At 42.1% G+C, this 21136-nt stretch overlaps 1 protein-coding gene across 1 annotated transcript in view; it reads right to left on the minus strand.

Moving 5' to 3' along the window:
* Positions 1-14670, minus strand: part of LOC127388242 (contactin-3-like) — a 101685-nt gene extending 87015 nt beyond the window's left edge. Inside the window, exon 1 of the mRNA XM_051627549.1 lies at positions 14606-14670. The gene's annotated coding sequence lies outside the window, so the exon portion shown is untranslated. The remainder of the gene's footprint in view (positions 1-14605) is intronic.
* Between the last annotated feature and the right edge of the window lie 6466 nt (positions 14671-21136).

Here is a 21136-nt window from a genome sequence, read left to right on the forward strand (position 1 = left end):
AAGTGTGAATGTGTGTTACACCACTGCAACATGAGCAGTCCTCTCATGCAAACACCAACTGACAGAACAGGTCTCTGCTCTAACACCTGTTTGTACAACCTCAGACAGCTCCTTTCCATGTGCCAGTTCAAATCACTGTGTCATACTACTTCCCAGGAAGCACAGAGTTAAACTGATCCAAGAATGATATATTAATTACCACCTTAAATAAGCTTATCTGACAAGTTATTGAGTCTTTCAGAAAGAAAAAGTGGTGATCCTTCCAAACTAAGAATCTGAGGAAATTTAAATTTGAACTGCAGGCAGTAAACTGTCTGCAGTGCTTTTTCCCTAGACTGGTCCTCTTTACATTTTTCTGAAAATATGCTGGCAATGCTGATTCTTCTCTCCCTGCTGCAGGGAACCAAGGGCTGGGAAAAGATTCCCTTTGTTACAGTCTTGTAAAGGGTCATAACGATAAAGGAGATTATTTTCTCCTGCTTATTTTGCTAAGATACCTGCAGAGAAAAAATGTGATTATACCCTTCCAGATGACATTGTATGCATCAACTACAAACTCCAAGCCTGGGTCTCTTTAAAAAGTCACTGTAGACTGTTATCTGCTGAAGAGAGAACATCCTTGGACACAAAAGGGAAAGTACATCTATGTTATTTGTGATTTATATGTTTCAGGCTTACATGTCATTCTTTTCATAGTCCAAAGGCTTCAAGGAGCAGCTGGAAACCTCAACCACTAGAGCCTCTGAGGTTCCCAGAAAGGCAGCAGATACCAGATGAGGAGTTAACAGGATCAAACAACCCAGACCAGGACTCATGCCTAGTCTGCATTAAGCCATTGAGGCTCCATCTCAGAATAGGAGCAGACTGCAGATAACTCCAGGCTGAATCTCACCAAATTTTACCACCATTTTCTATCAGTTTCACATCGTTTACTGATTTATTTATTTTTTACATCACAGCTATGTGAATGGTCTGGGAGCTTTCTGTTCTTCCAGGAAAACAAAGGCATGAGCAGTTAACTATGCAAGTTAGTGAAATCTTTAACATTAGGATGTTCAGACATGCTGGAAGAGCAGAAGATGGTTTGTTAAAATAGCTTAACAGCAGGAAGCATGAGGTGGTGGAGCTCTGAAACTTCCTTAAGCTTCTTAGCTTCAGATAAGGAGCTTATGCAACTTTCGTAACTCTACAGTACATTCAGCAAGTGATATCAAAACTGTTTTCAAGTTACACTTGGAACAGATGCCTCTGTCATTCTGCCCTCTTACCAATAAAAGAGATTAAAAAATACAACCACACAATCCCCCCCCAAAAAAAAAACCCAACCAACCAAACCACACTTTAGTATATAGAGGAGGCAAGTCTCATACTTGCTTTCCTTCATGTTTCCCATCCATGACACGGGACATTTCCAAAGCCTACTATTAAAAGACTGTTTCACAGTATCTGAGTGGAGCCTGACTACAAAGAAGCTGCTTTGCAGTCATCTGGAAATACTCGTAGAAATTAGTATAAATACTGTAGCTATTTCAGTCAGAAAACAGACTTACAATAAGTTTTTTAGGATTTTTCATCTGAAAATAAACCAATCAACTCACAATTGATCTAGTCAAGAATATTCTTGAGATGGGAAAGGGACAAGGTCAAAACCTTGAAGTCTCACAACCAGTCTTGATTAAGCTGCATCAAAGCTGGGACCTGAATGAATAATGATCACCAGAGAGACACTGTGGTCTTTTTGGAAGTTTTTGAGTAAAACATGGAAAGAAGTCCATGATCTTTTTCTGGACCCTAGAGCCTTATGGAGAGGCATCAAGTGCCCCTGTCACCACTTCCAGAGGAAACTCAACTGGGGTCAAATGCCAGGTCAAGGCACAGCACACACAATGGCAGATGCACAGGGGCTGGTTCTCAGAAAGGCTAGAACCACTTGCCCCTCCACCCAGGGGCTCTGCTTTTGAAAAGGATGGTGTGTTTCTGGATAACAATTCACTAATTTCAGCTGTTTTGTAGAAGGACAGAACTACAAAAGGGTTTTCTGGTCTACAAGTGCAACCTTCTACTCTCTGAATTTTATTGCACAAACCACAGTTACACAACAGGGAAGAACTTGCTACAAAGGAAAATGCCAACAAAACCCATCTTTTTTTGTTATTCTCCAAAGGAGAGGAGGGGAGGAGGATCTGCTTGTTCTTCATGTAGTAGTCAGAGAAGAATAGCATGGGTAGACTAACACTTGTTTGCATTTTAAGCTTATCCAGAAAAAAGGGTGCTCAAGTAGACTAAATTACAGCTTTTAAAGCATTAAAAACACAGCTTTTTACCACAGCCAGCCAGATTTTTTTCTTTAGCAATACAATAGCAAAGATAGTCAACATGAGAGTCAAATCCAATAGCTACAACAATTATAGGGAGAAATTGATAAACTGCAAGATCTATAAACAGCTTAAGCTAAACATACAAAAAGAAAACTACCGTATATATAACTATGTTAGTAATTGGATTTGATTCCACAAATTGTTTTCCAGCTCTCTGTAAGGCTTCCTTGCTTTTTCCAGTACCATTTCAACAGATTTCTTAGAACAGGAAAGATGTGAATAGTGCTACATGAGAGACCAGATTCTCGAGATCAGGGGAGGAGAAGAAGAAAATAACTCTGGTTTACATTAAGTTAGCTGGTCTAAGTACAGGTCCAGGTAAACTGCCTCCCAACCCTAACAATAAGATTCTTAGTCTACAACAACAGAAACATGTATTCTTCTCTGGTGGAAGGAGTATACAAATAAGAGCCTAAGATGTGCACACCAACCTAACAAGTTCCTGAAACATCACTGTAGAATCAATAAATCTTTATCCACAGAAGATGAACGTTGCTAAAAAAAATGCTTAAATGCTCAAAGAGATGCTAGGGACTGCACAGTTGGTAACCTCACATGAAGGACTAGCAACTCGAGTTCTGTTTTTCCCAAACTTATCACTTTGAAATCTGAGGCTTCAGTTACACAGATGCTGTTTCAGCAGCAACTCTGACTTGACCTGTATCCTCACCTACTCACTCACTCCTTGGGTGATGCCAGCACAGTTCTTTGTCTGACTTGCCATGAAGAAAGGCAAAGAACTGATGCAGGCTAAATTAAAAGGTTATTAAGGAGACAGGTGACTTGATCCTCTGTATGTCTCCCTTAACTCCAGTATTATAGCTTGGAAAGAGCTAAGTCACTCAGGTGTCTCTAAGTTTTGACTCATTATCCTAAAATCTTTCACACCTAGAAAGGAATAAACTTTATTTAAATTACTTCTATTCTTAACTTTATTTCCTTCTTTCCTGGTTGCTAAATAAGTTTTGTTTACCCTCATCCTCTTCTGCAAGCTTTGCTTTTTATCCTGTAAACTAATGACTACACAAAAGACCTGTCTTGTGCATCCCTCAGAAGTGGCAAAAAACTCCAAGACACATGTAACAATGATTATTTTCTGCCTCAACTAATGAATTCTACAAATGTTTAAGTAAAACTCTCATTTCTAGAGTAAACTTTCCCCCTCCCCTTTTTAACATGGTAGCATCATCTGTGACCTCCTGACTCAGCAGCTTTCTTCACAATCTAATGAGCAAAGAGGTAAGAAAATCAATCCTAAAGGTAAAATGTGAGAGCTAAAAACTGATGTACTAAAAACCCAGTATACCATATGGCTGATGAACATAAAACCTCTCCCTTTCAAAGTCATTTTAGTTTATCTGTTTTCAATCAGATTACAGAACAGATAAAGCAAAGAAATCAATTCACTTTAAGTGAGGAATCAAATGCTTCTCCATGATAATGTTCTCAGGATTCATCAGAGAAAAAAAAAAAAAGAAAATAAAAATACCAACAGATGTTTTTCAGCAGAAAGATTCAGCATCATGTCGTACCTTTCCCTTGGTGGAGACCCAAGAGCCTCCCTCATCAGCTTCTCCTCCATCCACAGGGAAGTGCAGGTATCCTGACAAGTAACTAGATGTGTCTGCCCAGAGGTTAAGAGGCTCTTAAGAAGCTGGCATTAAAATGAAGTGGTCCCTGTTCTACCTACAAATAATCACACTAATTAACACACCACTTTCCCTGGTGCTCCCCTGGGAGGCAGGATGGGTGACAAGTGGCACTGAGCCTAAGGAATTCACAACACCCGTGACTACGCCACTGATCATCGGCAGCTTCCTTCCCTCTCCAAACCTCATCTGCGGAGCTGAAACCACCACCCAAACAGCTCCTCACAGAGCCCGAGAGCTACCTGCAAGTTCTTTTAAAAGGGTTAAAAATTCACAGTCATCATTGTAGGAGATCTTCAAACAGCACTGCACAAGCCTTAAGATAAACATTCACCAACCCTATACAGCCAGTTTGCACATTGCCAACTTTTCTGCATGTTTCCATACTTAGCATTTAAAGGGATTTTCAGTATTTAGTTCTTCATATTTACTAATTTGGTCATGTTTTAAGCATTCACTTCATTCATAAACACAGCCAGTAGTCACACAACTTAATATTCTCTATCTTTTTTAAGAAACAGCAAATATTACCTCAATTATACCCCAACTTCCAGCAGCTGGCAGTCATCCTCTCCATTCAACACATATCTACCTCCAGAGCTGGACTGGGGTACTTTGCAAAGTCTCCCCAAAGATGCCCCAAGTACCTGACTTATCACCGTTAACTTCTCACATTTTCCAATTACATAAACAAGAAAGAGGTTGGCCACAGAAGAAAGCACATGGAATGACACAATCACGCCCACAGATAACAGGCTGCATCACTTCTAGCAGAGCTTCTATGAAGTTCAACCTTTTATCTATCACTTAATCCAAACATTAGTTAGTAAGGCAAATATTTTTACTGGTAAATGAGAGAACAAACACACACACAAAAACCAAGATAGGAGACTGTCTTATTCCCTTTCCTCTTCTCTAAACTGATCAACTTACTGCTAACACCCTTCAGTTGGGCTTCCACTGCTTTCTGGACGTATTGCTCACCAGGGTTCACCACTGATTTAAACCACTACACACAGCAGCCTAGTTCGTAAGATCCAGATGTAGGAACACATGTTTGGAAAAGATACTCTGATATTAATATTCACCTACTGCCTTGATCTGTGGTCTCAGGGAAAGCTTCAATTCGCTGTATCTTGTGGCCTCAGTTACCTGAGAGCACTTAGAAACTCTGAATAAATTACACCCATTAATCTTTATGAGCCATTATGCTAATATGATTCAATTCACATATTTACATGCACTCTCATACAAAAGAGGAGAGGAAAGTTGTCCTCACAGAACCCATCCTTCTCACATAGATTACTCAAAGCAGATACTAATTTTCACACATCTATCTGTAGAGTCAAAAAACACACGCAATGTATTTAGTCAACACAAACAAAAACTAGGACAGATGGAAAGGAAGAAGTTGGGACAGGCACTGGTGTATAACAAATGCCAATTCATGTAAAAAACATCAGGCATTTTCCTAAAAACCCAGATGCAGACCTGAATGGTTCACAAGTCAGCATCAATGCTCAGAACTAGGGCTTACTTATTAGGCATCTTTCAGAGGTGACAAGGCTACTCTCTTCTTTTAACTTCTACCAGTCAAAGTTTACATACATTCTCCTGTGACGAAGCACAAGTGTTTTCCATGCAAAGCTTGTCTTTTACCAGCTCAAAAGCAATATGTTCTTAAATCCCAAGGTTAAAAGGAAATTTCACTGGTATCATTAGCAGTTTCACTGTATGGACCAATAGTATGAACCTCCAGTGCAGTTCAACACAAAAAAGAAATTATTAGCATTTAATAATGTCACATTTTTTTAAGGACAAGTATTTATAATAATGTACCCTTGTAATTAAAAATGGAACTAGAGGATGACCAGTTACTCATATACTCCATTGTTAAAAAAAAAAAAAAGTTTAAACACAAACAAGAACCCCACAGGATTCCAGCCTGAACACAGCTCTGCTCCTCGCTCTCAGTCTCAATCACATGCAAGCAGACTGGAGCCTGAAAAGGGGAACCCCACCATGCTGCATTGGTGATGGGCTCCTCCTGCATCATTCTGGACATTCAGGGCAGTTGAAATGTTGCAACAGAGTCAGATTTCACTGGAACACCCTCCTTTCTGTGACCATGCCCTTGATTCCCCCTTCTCACGAGCAATGGCTGGCAGCAAGAGAAGAAACAAAGAGCACCAGCTCTTCCTTCTAACTAATTTCTGGTTTCTCTGCTACTATCCTGTCTTTGAGTATTCAAAGTGACCAAATTTTAGAGGCAATACGGGATGGAGAAGAGTGGATGGAGGGACATCAAATCCAAAGCACTGTTGGAACAAAGTCCTGTTCCATCAACTCAGTAAACACTAGTAGTTCACATAGCACTGACCTCTTTAATGGAGCCTGTTTTAGGAAAACCCTGTTTCATGCTAGGTAAGCATCAATAAAACTGTACAATTGCTTTCTATCTTCTAATTGCTTTCTAGATAAATGCTCCCATCACAGCCTTGAGATCCTGGTCCACCTGCAGAAGTGGGATTTCTTCCCTGGCATCACTGAGAAGTGTCTATTCCAGGGCTTGAACTACTTCATAGCCCAGAGAAATCCTTCTCACCAGCTAACCATGAGCTTCCAAACAGAAACTGATGGTCCAGGAGACAAGCACTGCCAACAGGAGTTAGGGAAGATCCTGACTTAATGCTGCTCTCTCTCACGACCATGGAAGTGCCAGAAAATCCCTCCTCTAAACCTTCAATATTTCAATAATGTGTGATACTTACCTATATAATTATTATCATACCATGACACTTCTAAATCCTGATGCTTTCAAACTGTGTATCCATTGCTGCAATTCTGGTCTATCTTATTGCAACAAACTATGTAATTTCCTGCAACAAAGTATTTAACTGCAGACAGGAAATGCAACAGAAGAACCTGAAAAGGTTAAATGTATTTTTCCTTAACATTTTTGAAAGACTGAGTTAATGTTCACCACTATTTCCCACAGCATCTGGATGCTCAGATTTGAAACACTAAAGGTAACATAAAGGGGCTTCTACTAATCTTAATAATGGAAGGGAAAGACACAAAGCATATGCATATGATAGTGGATATGCTGATAGCTCTTGATTGCTGTGCTAGCTTTCTTTAGAGCATTTGTTTTTAGAAAGTACATTTTACTGTTATTATTTGTCCAGCTGAGTGTTCCCAGAGCACAACACACTTCTGTGGGAAAGAGGTGCTGGTGGTCAAGCAATGACCTAGAAGAACTGTTACCTAGCTATATTTTGCTTTATAAATTACCCTGGTAAAACCTACATGCGTTACAGCCTTTTCTTTTTCTTGTTGTTTACAACCTACATCATCATGCTTGGCTGAGATATTAAATAACCCAGGATGATGAAGACAGTTTTCCTCCCACTCATAACTTCAACTTAGCATGCACAACGACCTGCTCTACACTTGTAGCAGCAAGCACCAAAAACCGTTTCTACTTAAATAAAGAAAAAAAGTAATCACAGGAAACGCTGACATTTCAGTCATGAGCTTTTGATGCAGAAACTCCACACGACTCCACACATTTATGTTCCAAGACATGTTCTAAGTCCCATCACCCAGGCAAGTGTTACTGCCCTGCACCTACAGGATCAGGACCACCAAGGGTTACCTGACTACCTGCTCCAGCATCTAAAAAGCATCAAGCTCACCCTGATGCTTGCTCCCCCTCAGTGAGGGCACCAGTAAGGGGTTGGGTGGCAGCAAAAGAAGATCCCATTTTCACAGTCTCAGTAACAGGCTGTACTTGACCAGCAGGACAGATGGACAGGCAGGATGGACACACATCCAGGTAACTGCAAAAAGCTTTAAGAAGTTAGGATGAAATAAAAACATTCAGGAAGAATAAACAACGGTTTCTGCATCAACCATACAAGTCCAATTTCCCAGTTCCTCCATATAAAATATCTCCACAATAACAAGCCACTAAAACAGTATTTTTGTCTCACACATATTTCTGGAAATGCTAAGAGACACTGACGCCAACAAATGGAGCATCTTCAAATGCAGGGATGTACAATTCTTCTGTAAATGAACTGTGAAAATCAGTATGCTTGCAAGCTAAACAAAATTTATCATTTACTGACCTGCTTTGGATTGGATTAGACAGGATTGCTCCTTATGTAGTCAAGTAGCACAATACACTGAAAATTATTGTCCTGACCTCAGTACAAGCAAAAAGGACACTGGCTGAGCTTTACGTTAAGGCAGACTGTAGAGAACCAGTTGATTTTCCCCACCAATTTACTCCAACAAGAGGTATACAGCTACAAATGTCTGAAATGTATTATATTTTAAATTTCATAAAAGACCTCAATATGTTGAGCAATACTACTTTTCAGAATTGTCAAGGCCTACTGAACTGAAACACTGTCCCCAGACTGTGAGCATGGCACTGCAATTTCAGCTGAGCTAGAGAAATGATGTCTCTTAAAAAAAAAAATAAAAAAATCAGTAAGCAAAAAGTGGCAGTAGCAAGAAGAACATTTTTAAAAACAACTAATGTAGGGTTGCCCACTCCTGCTTGGTCTCAAATGCAGATGGCAAAGTAATCTGGATTTAACCATGTATTTTCAATGAAGCTCAAACTATTGTTTTAAAAGTACAGCAAAAGTCAAGATTTCTCACTGCTCTGTTATAATTGAACATACAAGCTTTTTCTTCCTCAACTATACATCTCAAAATCAAACATACAGCATCTAGGAATTAGATCTATAGTAACAGATACAAAGCTTGACCATACCTGATGCCTCTGCTGCTTCTCGTGCTGTGGCCACCAGACCTAGCTGGAGCAGAGCAGGTCTTCACAGCTTCCCTGACACTGTGCTGCTAAACAAGGGACTTACTATGTTAAAAAAAAAGTCTTCATTTAGCTTTCTGCATTTAAACACAGTACGGACCAACTAATTAGTAGCAGCTGGACCAGTTTAATCATTCCTTTAATCATCCTTTACTTCGAATCAGCTGCAATCAGAGAAGCAGAGGGACACCTGCCACCAGCAGACACACACCTGGGTATGGAGCTGCAGTCCAGGAGTCTTGCACCATCCTCAGCTGCTGGAATTGCAGCTTATCAGACAGCACACGGGCCTCAGGGAAGTCAGAAGCACTGCCTTATAACTCAGATTATTCCACCAGCACAAAGATTTACAAGCTCACACTAAACTCCTTGTCATAATATGCATTTCCCCCCTCAAACTGTGAGAAATTTAAATAACAAGAACCATGTTGGAGAGAGTCACAGTGCCCTCTGCCCACCCCAGCAGCAAACCAAAGGGAACCAATCTTTAAATGAAAACAACTTCCACTGTATCTATGCATATACCTCAAAAGTCAATTAGAATTGCACTGTAAGTGATCTGATGTTGAGGACCTTATTTTGGGTTTTTTGTTGGTTGGGTTTTTTTTTCATTGGGGGTTGATGTTTTGTTTGTTTTGCAGCATTTGGATTCAGCTACAAGATTTCCAGACATAAGACATAAAGCAGGTAACAGTTCAGGAAAAAAAATGACAAGTCAGCCAACTGCTAAATTTCAAAAGCATGCTCTTCATAACCATAAGTGTCAGCCTGACTGCCTGGAATTAGTCTCTCTGACAAGAACCTGCTCATTCCCAATATTTAAAGAAAATAAACAGTCTATCCCTTTGCTACAAGAGTACCTCAGAGCAAAGCAGCTGGAAGGAATACCTGCCTGAGTTTGGTGCATCAGGGTGAGAGTTAGCACTATAACTCTCATGGAAAAAAAACAAGGTTTAGTCTTGTGTTTTTCAGCACCCAATAACTGACTGATCAATAAAGACCTCCCAGATAAATCTGGTCACCTCTGGTTATCTTGTCTTTTCATTATCTGAGGCACTTGCCCAAGAGTCTTTCACAGCCCAGGTCAGAGTGCCTCATTTTCTGGGGGCTCACCATACTGGCAGCTCTGCAGCACATGTTTTAAATGCTTTGAGATTCACAGACAAAAGCTGCCAACACAGACAAAGTTTCTCCTGCATGCCATCAGGATTGATAAATGCTGCAATCCACATCCTGGTTTCAAGTACCATCCAATCTTCCTAGAAAAGTTTCTTCAGAAGAGCTCAGGTAAGGCTGCAGGCACGATTGTGCAGGGCTGAGCATAGCTCCAGTTGCTCTGATGGCTGTTTTGCTCAGCTGGAAATGCTGCAGTTTTGCCAGTTAATTATTCTTACATTGATCAGCAGATATATTTTTCCAAGAGAAAAATACTTAAGAGTTATAATTTTGGGGAAACAAACGACCTGCATCAGCTATTCAAAATGAAAGTATCATTGATTTTAAGGCATAATATACTTTTTTACATTTTAGAGAGGAAACTAAGAGCATAAAACTGCTCTTTTAAATCATGCCAGTACTGTATACATTATGAGAAGTATTTTAATTGATCTCTCCTCAGACCAAATTTCAAAGTTCATATTTTAGCTTGACACAGAAAAAGTCTATCTGCACTATCTCACCAGCTGCCCACCACCTTCTCTATTCATTCAACTGAGAATCCTTAACATTTACTTTTTTTAACTCCTGCCACTTTATTCTGTATTAGTTCCTCTTTTCTTTGGATTAGACAGCTCACTAAAAAGAAAAACGACCAATGTACATTAAATTTAAGTTGACTGCAGTCAAAGCTTTTTTTCCCCACTACCATTTGTTGCCCAAAAAGTAGCCTCCTGGATACACTTTCCTTCAAAAGGCCATCAAGTCTGATCTGTTTTTCATCTGTCTCAATGTAGGAGAGAACAACGTGGCCTTTTGAGCACTGAATCAGTACCTGTAAACAGGAAAGTTCTTCCCAGTTTATGTAAACCTGCCTTTCCTATGTTAAGGTATATTGAAGAAGTCATCAGTGATATCTTGTAGGGTTTTTTTTTTCTCTAATGGATTCTCCTACACCGTGTGCTATAAAATGTGGGTGTTCAAATCCATGTTGAGAAATTAGAGCTATGATTAAATAGCTTCACTAAATCAAAGATGGAGATGTTACCACAAGAGGAGACTGCAACTCTACCAACTTAGTGTTTATCAATATTAAATGTTTTTACTGGGATAATCACTGACTGATCTTTCTCTGGTTTGCCCAAAAAAGGCTGCCAAGGAAGGAAACAAGCTGTAGAGCTGCAAAACAAACAAACCAAACAAACAAGGAAAAAAAAAAACACCACCAAAAAAAAAAAAAAAGACCTGTAAAAGGCCTTACTGTCACTGCAGATGTCTTGTGAGGATTGCAGCAACAGTAAGTTTCTAAACTTCTTCAAACAAAAGCTGATCTAAAAGTATCTTGCCATTTAATCTTGACATCACCCATGTACAACATGAGCTTAAGCAATGCATTCATCACAGAAGTCCCTTGAACAAGTCATTTCCCATCACTTGTAATTTTAGTAGTGTTCAACTTAAATGCATTAATGCATATGCTTGCATCTCAGGTGACCACATTCTAGTGTTCACTAGTTTCCAAAATGAATTAGAAGGTTACATATTTGATAACAGAACAAGACAGACCTAGCTACTAAAGTCAGCACCGAGGACAAAAACTAAAATACACAAAATGTGACTTTACAGATTAACAGTCTTCCCATTTTCCTTGCACTCTGTGGTAAATCAAGCCCCATCTTGTCACCATTTCTTGAGTCATCCAAAGAGATTCCTCACCACCAGCCATAGTCATTCCTCAGCACTGATAAGCTCTTCCCTCCCTGTAGGCTTGCACTCCTCAGACAGCAGCACCACACCACCGTGCCTGTCTTTGTTTCTAAAAAGGAAAATTTTGTCTGCAGATTGCAGGTAATCTGTGTCTTCTGGTATCAAAAACCCTGACAATCACATTCATACAAAACCACTGGTTTATGTCACTTGTAAGAATTGGTCTCTTCCAGGAAGTAAGATTGAACCTATTGGCAGGAATTTCCCATTACAATGCCAGAAGAACATAAATTTGGGGCACAAAATGAAGCCTTGCTCAGAAAAACTCAAACAACCTGAAACCATCCCCTCTGCACAAGGGGCTGGAAATGTTTATTTGTGGGGAGAAACTCCAATACAGGCATTAAAGTAACTTGATTAGTAGCTACAGTTACCTGCTCTTCAGGAATTTAAAGAACAAGTTGTTCAGGTAGGTCCGTAACTCACACATCCCTAAGTCCTCAAGTTCAGGGATTTGAAAAATGTGCAGCCAACTGGATGCATGCAATGGATTTCTGAGCTTCTCTAAGGTCACTGTCATGGGATCTGAACGACTGCCAGAGCCACAGGAGTTATGTGCAGGGCCAGAGCTTGCACCTCCCTGCAGCAGCCTGCGGGGTTCAGAGCTTCCTCAAAAAAATCTATTATTACTATCCTTAATATAAAACATACCAAATTGTTGATTAATCAGGCAAATCCTACCTGATGTTCTATTCATTAAGCAAACTTCTGCAGAACCAACTTTGGGAAAATCCCATAGCAAATGCCAGTGTCAACTCAGCTCTGACAATGCAAACCCAAGTGGCAGCTCCTACTTTATACCCACAGAAAACACCAACCTTTTCAGCTCAGTCCCACTTCATTCCCTGTGAAAGGCAACACTGAGAGTAATACAGAGAAGTACAAATACTATGAAGCCTGCGGGAGCCCTGACAAGCAAGGGAAGTCCATGAAGCAGGATAGAAAGCTCACAGCACAGGGAAGAATCACAAGGCATCAACATGACCTTAAATTGCAGCCCCAACATCAAGTCAGCAGCCTTTTTAGGAGGAATTATGCACCTTCATTAAACCCTCTTCCTCAAATCCTTTCAAAATTAATTTGCCAGATTATTATGGAAAGTCTTTTGCGTAATAAGTAACTTTCTGAAGAAATTCCACATGGAGTAGCAAGACACTTTCAGTGCTTGAAAGTTAGTTCAGCATTTCCGTTATTCACTTCACTATTTTATTTTATTTTTTCATAACTTCACATACAGATTTAAAAAACATCACTGGACAACCTTGGAATGCAGCTTAAGATACAGTTCAAGTTCGTGCTGCAAAATACGGCAGTCAACAGTTTGGAGAGTTTGCCTGCTCTTCAGAAGGTCTGGATATTTTTATATATATATACTTTCACACTCATAATAAAAACACTGGCACCGTTTCCCCTTGTGTAAAACCAGCACTCTGAGGACAGCTAAAATCTGTATGCTCGTGATTCTGCCTGTGTGTCAATGTCATCAGTAAGGTAATCAAGACTAACCAGTTAGCACCCAAGGCTATTGCTGGATCATTTCACATCAGAAATACGCTCATCTCTCTCAGACGAGTGTAACAAAATGGTGCTTGGATTTAGGTTAATCACAGGCCCGCACGGTACTTAATTGGCAGCAAGGTCACATAGCGATACTGGGGACATCAGCAGCTCATACCCAAGGAGGTATGAACCATAAATACAATCAAGAAGTTCCAAAAGAGAAAGCAAATCACTAGTTAAAAAGACTGAACACCCGAGCAGACAAAGCCTGCAGAGAGGCTGTTGCAGGGAGCTACAGAGCAGGGGGAGGGCAGAGCCATCAGCTGTGCCCAGCCGCGGTGTCGCCGAGCCGGGAACTTGGCGTCCAGCTCCAGCCCAGCCCTCAGCCCAGCGGGAAAGTTCTGCTTTTGCCAGAATTCGGCAAAAACTGAGCGGACCCGAATGACGCACAGCAAGACCAAAGCCATTATTCAAGAGGGAAAAGAAAAATCTTTCCAAAAAGCCTTCACCGGAGCGGTGCGGGGTTTGTTTCGTTGTTGTGATTTTTAAGCCGAGACACCAGAGAGAGGAGGGAGAGCTCAGATACTCACGTTCTGCAATCCGAGACCATCATTAGCACTTAATTAAAAGCAAAGCCAGAGAAGCACAGCGTTAAACTTGAGTAAATCCAGACTCACTTAAAACAATTTTCGGGTGAAAACAAAACAAAAAAAAAGAAAAAAATCCAGCAGGGCAGCCCTCGGGTGTGCGGCAGCTTCCGCGCCCGGCGCAGGCCGAGCCGGGACCCGCAGCCCGGGCGCCTTCCCGCCCGGGGCACCGGGGACGCCCTGTGCAGCTCCTGCAACCGCGGAGGAGCCGCCTGGGGAGAGGGAAAGCCGCGCACAAAGGAGTGGAGCCTTGCAGGTGCGACTCGTAGAAATCAATCCGGCGAACAGCGCGAACACACCGGTGCTGCAGAAACACCGAGAGCCCGTAATGCACCTCACCTGGAAGCGCCGTATTTTCTGCAGCGGGCTGCTCGGCGAGGCAGCACACGGACCCCGGCTGCTCTCCCCGCAGCAGGCAGGGTCCCCGCTCCGCGGCACTCCCCGCCGGCAGCGCCCGGGAGCCGCTGCCGCTCCCCGCAGACAACTTGGGCGCCCGGAAGGCGGCCCCGCAGGTCGCGGTGGCCGCGGTTCCTTCCCCTTCCCACCCACGGGGCGGCACAGGCACCCGAGAGCTTCAGGGCAGCCGGGGAGCCCCGCAGCCCTCCCGCCGCCACCGCGGGGTCCGAGCACCCGGCCCAAGTTTGCTCCCCCGAAGTTACCCACCTCAAGCCCAGCCTCTCCGCAGCCCTTCCCCTCGGAGCCCCTCGCTGTAATCCTGCAGCTCCGGCCGCCGCCGCCTCTTCTGGGGCAGCGAGCGCCGCGCTCCGGGCGGCGGGGCGGGGCGGGCCCGGCCTCCCGCCCACCCGCTCCCGCCCGGCCCGGCCCGGCCGCTCCCTCGGGAGCCCAGAGAACCGGCGGCGGTTTTCCCGAGGGCCCGGGAAGGCTCGGCTGGAATGTGTCCGCGGCGGCTTGAACTTAAAACGTGCGGCTGCAGCCCGCGGGGCTGCCCCCGCCTGCCTGGCCGGCTGGGTGTTGACGGGGAAAGTTGACACGTAAGAGCTTAAATGAAAACTCCATCAAATTTCTGGGCTGGGAGCCCAGGGAAAGAATCAGGTTCACGTAGGTGTCTGCGCAGGAGCCGGGTGGAGATGGGACTGAGCCTGGCTCCCGCGGGTGGCAGCGCTGTGGCTGAGCAGGATTCCCCAGTCCCGTTCTCAGCACGTTGGAGAACAAACAGCACTAAGTTCCCCTCAACCTCTGCTACCTCTCGGGATCCCAAAGCACAGCAAGGAAATACGTTATAGTAAAGCGCAGGTCAGCCTGCTCTGCTGCAGCAGGGACAAGAGGGATGGACGAGGCTCTGTGGCCACGGGGAAGCTGCTGATGGCAAAGGGAAAGGAAGGGCTTGGTGACTCCTCTGCGGCACAGGGGTGGTGATGGACTGCTCCCAGACACTGGGAGGAAGGACAAGAAGAAAACAGTTTGTGTCTTCGAGATTTAAGTTTCTGCCACCTCTGTTTTCCTTTCTGTCCGTTTATGTGGTGAATTATTGGAATGTGGCATCTCCTCTGGGGACCAGTAGAAGCTCCACGCACCATCTGTTGGCCCAGACCTGACCAGAAGAGACTGTCTTTACTGTTCTATACATGTGAGCCTATAATTAAGGAAAGTCCAGCACTGAAATACAGTCACTTCTGTAAAGAAATGTGGCACCTGTCTGAGGAAGGGATGTCAAAAAATAAACTACCTCAGAAAAACAAGAGGCATTTTTAATTGGCAGAGTGCAATTGCTCAGGACTCATAGAGATGATAGAATAACTGATTTAATGAGTTTCCATTCATGACCTGAGCAGCAAGATTCACACTGGTATGGTTCAGCTCAGCTTTGGCATGGAGCAGGAGCATGCACTCCACCTGTTCCTGTAGCTCAGCTGATGTGTTACAGTATGGTAACTCCCTCACATCTCTAAAAGTCCAGTTTGGCTTTTGCCTAGATGATATTAACTTTTTCTTACTACACAAACTCTTATGACAGGACTCAAACCAAACCTTGGTTTCACAGCAGACCCCAGCACAGGTAGGAGCACAGTGGCTGAGGACACTTCTGCAGGGTGTTGACTGAGCAGAGACTCAGGAGCAAAACCCAAAATGCAGATTTGCCTTCCTCAGAGGTCTGCTGTTCAGGTATTCACTACACTCGATTCACTCGGGCTTATGAGAGCTGACAAGGTCATGGACCTATGGCAAAATTCTCTGCTTGGAAATATTAGCTTTAGCAGTGCAAGACCAGCATGAGGAGGGTAGCCTGTATTTTTATGCTTGGCCAAACACAGGAGCTGTTAAAATTTTGAAAATGCTTTCTGCAGTTTCCCTTCCCTGATGTCCTTGGTCACCTACAGCCCAGCCCCACCTTTTGCCTACTTTGGCCAACGCATATATTTTTTCAGTTTAAGTTAAGTCAGGGACTTCACATTCCTGTCGTAGGTATCAAGTTACATCACGTAAAAGCTGCAGGGTTTTTTAAAGTTTGTCAAGCAGGCACTTTATGAGATTGCGAGGTCAGAAAGATGACTCTAATCTTTCAGATGACAAGTAAAAAGGGACAAAAAGCACTCCTTCCTTCTACTTATTTTATAGCAACCCAGGCTTGTAGAAACAGAGGCTTTGTAAGTGCATTTACTGTATTCATCTCAGAAAACACAGCAAACATGCATCATCCCCATATACATTCTGAAGAGAATCAATCTGTAGATGGTAAACTCTTGAGGGCTACATGGTGTGTTTCCACACAGGACCTGATGCTGTGATGCCCTTCTGCCACCTGAGGCTTCTGGACCTGCTGTAATACACATGTTCAGTAATAACAACTTGATTGCAAGTCTCATGCTACTTCCAGCTTGATGATTTTTTTCATTTCCACTCGTCATTCAAACATCACTGTCGACACGTCTCAGAAATTATATGAGAAGAACAGGGATGCTTCTGCTCTAGTGTAGTCTAATTAATGCTTCCAAAGGATTAAAGAAAAAAAGCCCACTTTAATTTATGAACATGGGTGTAAATAGGTAAATGAAGATGATGTTTAAGCTTCCTAACTAATAAATAATTCAGTGGGAAGAAAAAACCCTGTCCATTCTGGCACCAGCTGGTGTAGACATAAATTTTGCTTGTTTCCATTAGTTACACCCCTGCTCTCTGCCAACTGCCATAGTTTCTACATCTACTTTCAAGTAGTATTTCTCTTGCCATGTTCTTGTTTTCCACGCATGGTTTACCTCTGTAACTGTTTTGTGCACTGCTGTTGTCCACTGCTTGCTTTGACAAACCTTGTTTTTCAAATTTTAGGTGGGAATTTAGCCAACACTGGCAAGCAGACTCAGATACCTTCCTCCAAAGAAGAAATTATTTTTTGTCTCTGAGGTGCTTTAGCTTTCAAAGATTGTCTCTTAACACTGTCAGAAATACCAACTCACCTTAAGCTTAGCTTGACCTTGTTTGGCAAAAGACCTCTAGGATGTTGTCAGAAGAGGATACAATCAATGGGACTCCATGGAGCATTAGTCTGGCCTTACCACTGACAATCACAGCTGTCAGTGTCTTTGGAGGTAGATAAATCAATTAATTTAATCTGATAGAGCCACTAGAAAGGAGAATATTTAAAATTTAAAAAGCTGTTCAAAGTTTAGTTTTCTGTCTTTCTGTGTGTAAGGCTGTAGCAGCCCACCTTTTCCAATCACACTTTCAGCCGTAACCATGTCAATGATGAAAATACATGGACAATAGCTTTGATGCTTTGGGTGTAGTTAAATGAGCAGAAAATCTACTTTTTCCAGTAATACATGTGGGCATCTTATTTAAACATAAGGTTTTAATGTAAATTTAATTTTTCTAATTTTTAAGAAGTGCTTCTCCCTTTAAGCCAACGCAGGTACAGTTGATAGATTATGCATTTCTTTCAAGACCAAGGTCAACTGCAGTAATGAGATGGTGTTTTGAATATGTATGTTACAAGATAACGTGCCAGATCTTCAAAGCAGAGGGACACTCCCAGTCGTGGCAGCCTCAGGGGATAAAGTGCAGCCTCTCTTGTGCTTGGTCCACAGTCATCTCACACCACTGATGTTGCCAGCACGAACACTAGTGTGGGACATGCTCCTCATGCCTGTGGCCCTCTGCATTTTGCCACCATTTTGTGCAATCCTGCTCTTCATAAGCCTGGGGGGCATTATGTTAAAAAGGAGAGTGTTTTTAGAAGCATCCAGCGATGGTCTAGTCCCATTTCACTGAAGTCAATGGTAACAGTTCTTTTGGCATCAAATGCAATTGATTAAATCACCAGCATCTTAAAATTGCCATTTCATTGTCTCCATGAGCTCCTGCTTGTGCTAATAAACGGAGAATGTAACTGGTGTCTGGAGCAGCAGGAGGGAAGGACCAGGAGGGGGAGGCTAATGAGAGGCCCTGTCTGTATTAAGGAAATTAATTATGTGACTGGATTAAACTGCAGCACTGAAAGCCTCACTTTGCCCTGACACAGACTATATGCATTAAAGGTTTGTGCTGGTGTAATAACCACAGCAGTGGTGTTATATGGATGCAAATTTCCCTAATGCAGGACCTAGATCAGACCACAGTGACTAATACAAAAATGATACAGTGAATGATGTGCAATTGCACTGGAGAGCACGACACAGAAAGAAAATTATAACTGGAAGGTTAAGTGCCCAGTGAATGCAAACTGATCTACAATATCTTGAAATCACAGAGAGAGAAAATTAAAATGGTGAAATGATTTCACATATAGGTAGATGGAGGCATAAGAGAAGTCTATGAACTATAGGAGGGAGAACAGAGGACATATTTTTAGATGTACAGCCTTTCTTCTATTATAAATGAATAAGTTACTGAAGGCTAAGTCAAGTAAACAGGCAATTTTAGTTTTGTTTCAGTGGGGGTTTTTTGGCTGTGCTTTTGTATGTCATTGAAATATATGTGTATTAATAGATACTCATTTTAATAGCATTACAGTAATCTGAACATCTGCAGCTACTAGGCATTAAAATATGATTACTTCCCCATATATCAAGTTATTTTCGCAGTACTTCTGCCTGATTTTGTCATATCTATTAAAATGCAATGGATCAGCTCTTACCATTACCTATTAACTGGCAACCTTGAGCCGAAGTGTTAAGCAAGAACAAGCCTGATGCCTGGAGGCCTGGCTAGCAGGCCAGGGGAAGGCAAACACATTTTATGGCTGTCCTGAAAGCTGAGTGACAGGCTGTGTAACTTTCCTAATCAAATAGAATTAAATCCAAAATTACACTCCCACCACCCCTGCCATCCCTTGTTCCAACACATTGCTGGATCTACTGTTCCACAGTTTGCTAAATATAGAACATTTTCCAGATTAGAGGTTTTAATTCTGCCACAAACTCAGTTGAGTTTATTCAAGAAATAAGGTATTTTGTTTAGAGTACTGAGGAGCTCTCACATGGCATAAGGGTGAGAAATGCCTCCTCTCCTGAGCTTAAACTGCCTTCTGAAGAGGTGAACACCCAGAGGGGTAAGAGCATCCAAAGCACAGCTGGAAGTTTGTTAAGGGCTGGCAGACACAAACCAAAGCATAGGCAGCTGTTGTCAGTAAAGATGCATTTAGTAAATTTTTGACCAGCAAAGAAATACTCCAAATACTACAAAGAAATACTAGTGATCACTGTCACTAGAAGGCTAGGGGGGCATGCAGGAAGCAGCAGGCTCCTCCTTTCTTCTTAGCCTGACACTGGTTTTTCATTCAATTTAAAAGGATTTACAAGAATCCATATATTTGAACTTATTGCTGTGATGGTACAATATTAGTTTTCCAGATGTGATACTGAATTTTAGTCATCTCCAAAGCTCTAGCTGGGAAACTCATGGCAGTCATGACACACAAATATTAGGAATTGTCTTCCTCATATAAACCATCAGCTAGTGTTTTCCTTCAGCATCCTCCATGCACCCATAGAGTGGTGCTCCAGCAACGCTGAACTTTAAAAATCATCTGACATTTTACATTTTAATATGATGAAGTCGGTTCAGGTTTTAATATCATGCAGTTTCATTCATAAACTAGCTCAGGCACCCCAAACACGTCTGAGGGAAAAAAAACAACTAAATTTTGTCAGCAGGATCAGATGCAGCCAGATAAAACAACGCGCATAAATGACGCTGACCTGTGAAGAAACAAAATGAAGAATAGCATACCTGGAAGATAAACAAGACCAAAAAGTGGCTCAAGAGCTTCAATTTAGTGAAGTACTGCAGTATTTATGTTTGTCTCTATGAAAACATATGCTTTAATTCACATCTAGGTTAAAAATACTTTCCTAAATCAAGTACTAATAGTTCTGAGATCTATAAATACCCTGATGGGAAAACTCTGCATCTGTAATGAATACAAATGATGTTGTGCAAGTGCACTTTGAACAGGAACAGTAAGGAAAGCAGCATGTCAGTGACCTCCAACCCCAATGTTAATGCATCTCAACATGAGGCCACTTGTGGACCTTAACATGTTGAAAGCAAATTTAAAACTCTTTCAAAAATTCTAACATAAAAGAAAGGGTCTGAGGGCATTTGAGTTGCTAATATTATTGACTGCCAGTCCCACAACCCTTAACTTATGGGAACTGTGTTGGAAATCCTTAAGGATGGCATTACCAAGGAACTAGCACACCTCCAAATACAAATGGAAGTTATACTCTCTAATCAGCACACAGTTACCTCTCTTAAAAAAAAAAAAAAAAAAAGAAAAGAAAAAAAAGAAATGCCAGTTGCTTTACCTTTAATGCTTTACTTTTTATTAGTTTAAAATTAAAACTTCTCCAAAGTGAATGTTAATGAAGAGTAAAAAGGGCTGTGGATTGGATGTAAGCCATGATGTCTGTGTAAGAAAGCCCTGCCACTCCTGCAGGGCACATGGGATTTGATTGCTTGAATCTAAAGGAACTATTCTTATGAAATCAGACAAGATCCTCTCTGTAAGCAGAGAGCTGGCTTCAGATCCAGGGAGGCCACTCCCATCAGCAGTGGCTCTCTGAATAGAGCTCTTTCTTGACTGTTCCTTCATCTTTGCAGCTGGTCTATAAGGAGCTGGTGGAGGAGGATGATCCTGAGGAGCTGGTGGACTCTGACTACCCCACTGCTTAAGCCAGTCACTGCACTGATAAAAAGTATTTCTAGGAGTGAAGAGATGCCCAGATCACTGTTTCT

This window comes from Apus apus, chromosome 9 (genome assembly GCF_020740795.1).
Source record: "Apus apus isolate bApuApu2 chromosome 9, bApuApu2.pri.cur, whole genome shotgun sequence".
Lineage (NCBI taxonomy): Eukaryota > Metazoa > Chordata > Aves > Apodiformes > Apodidae > Apus > Apus apus.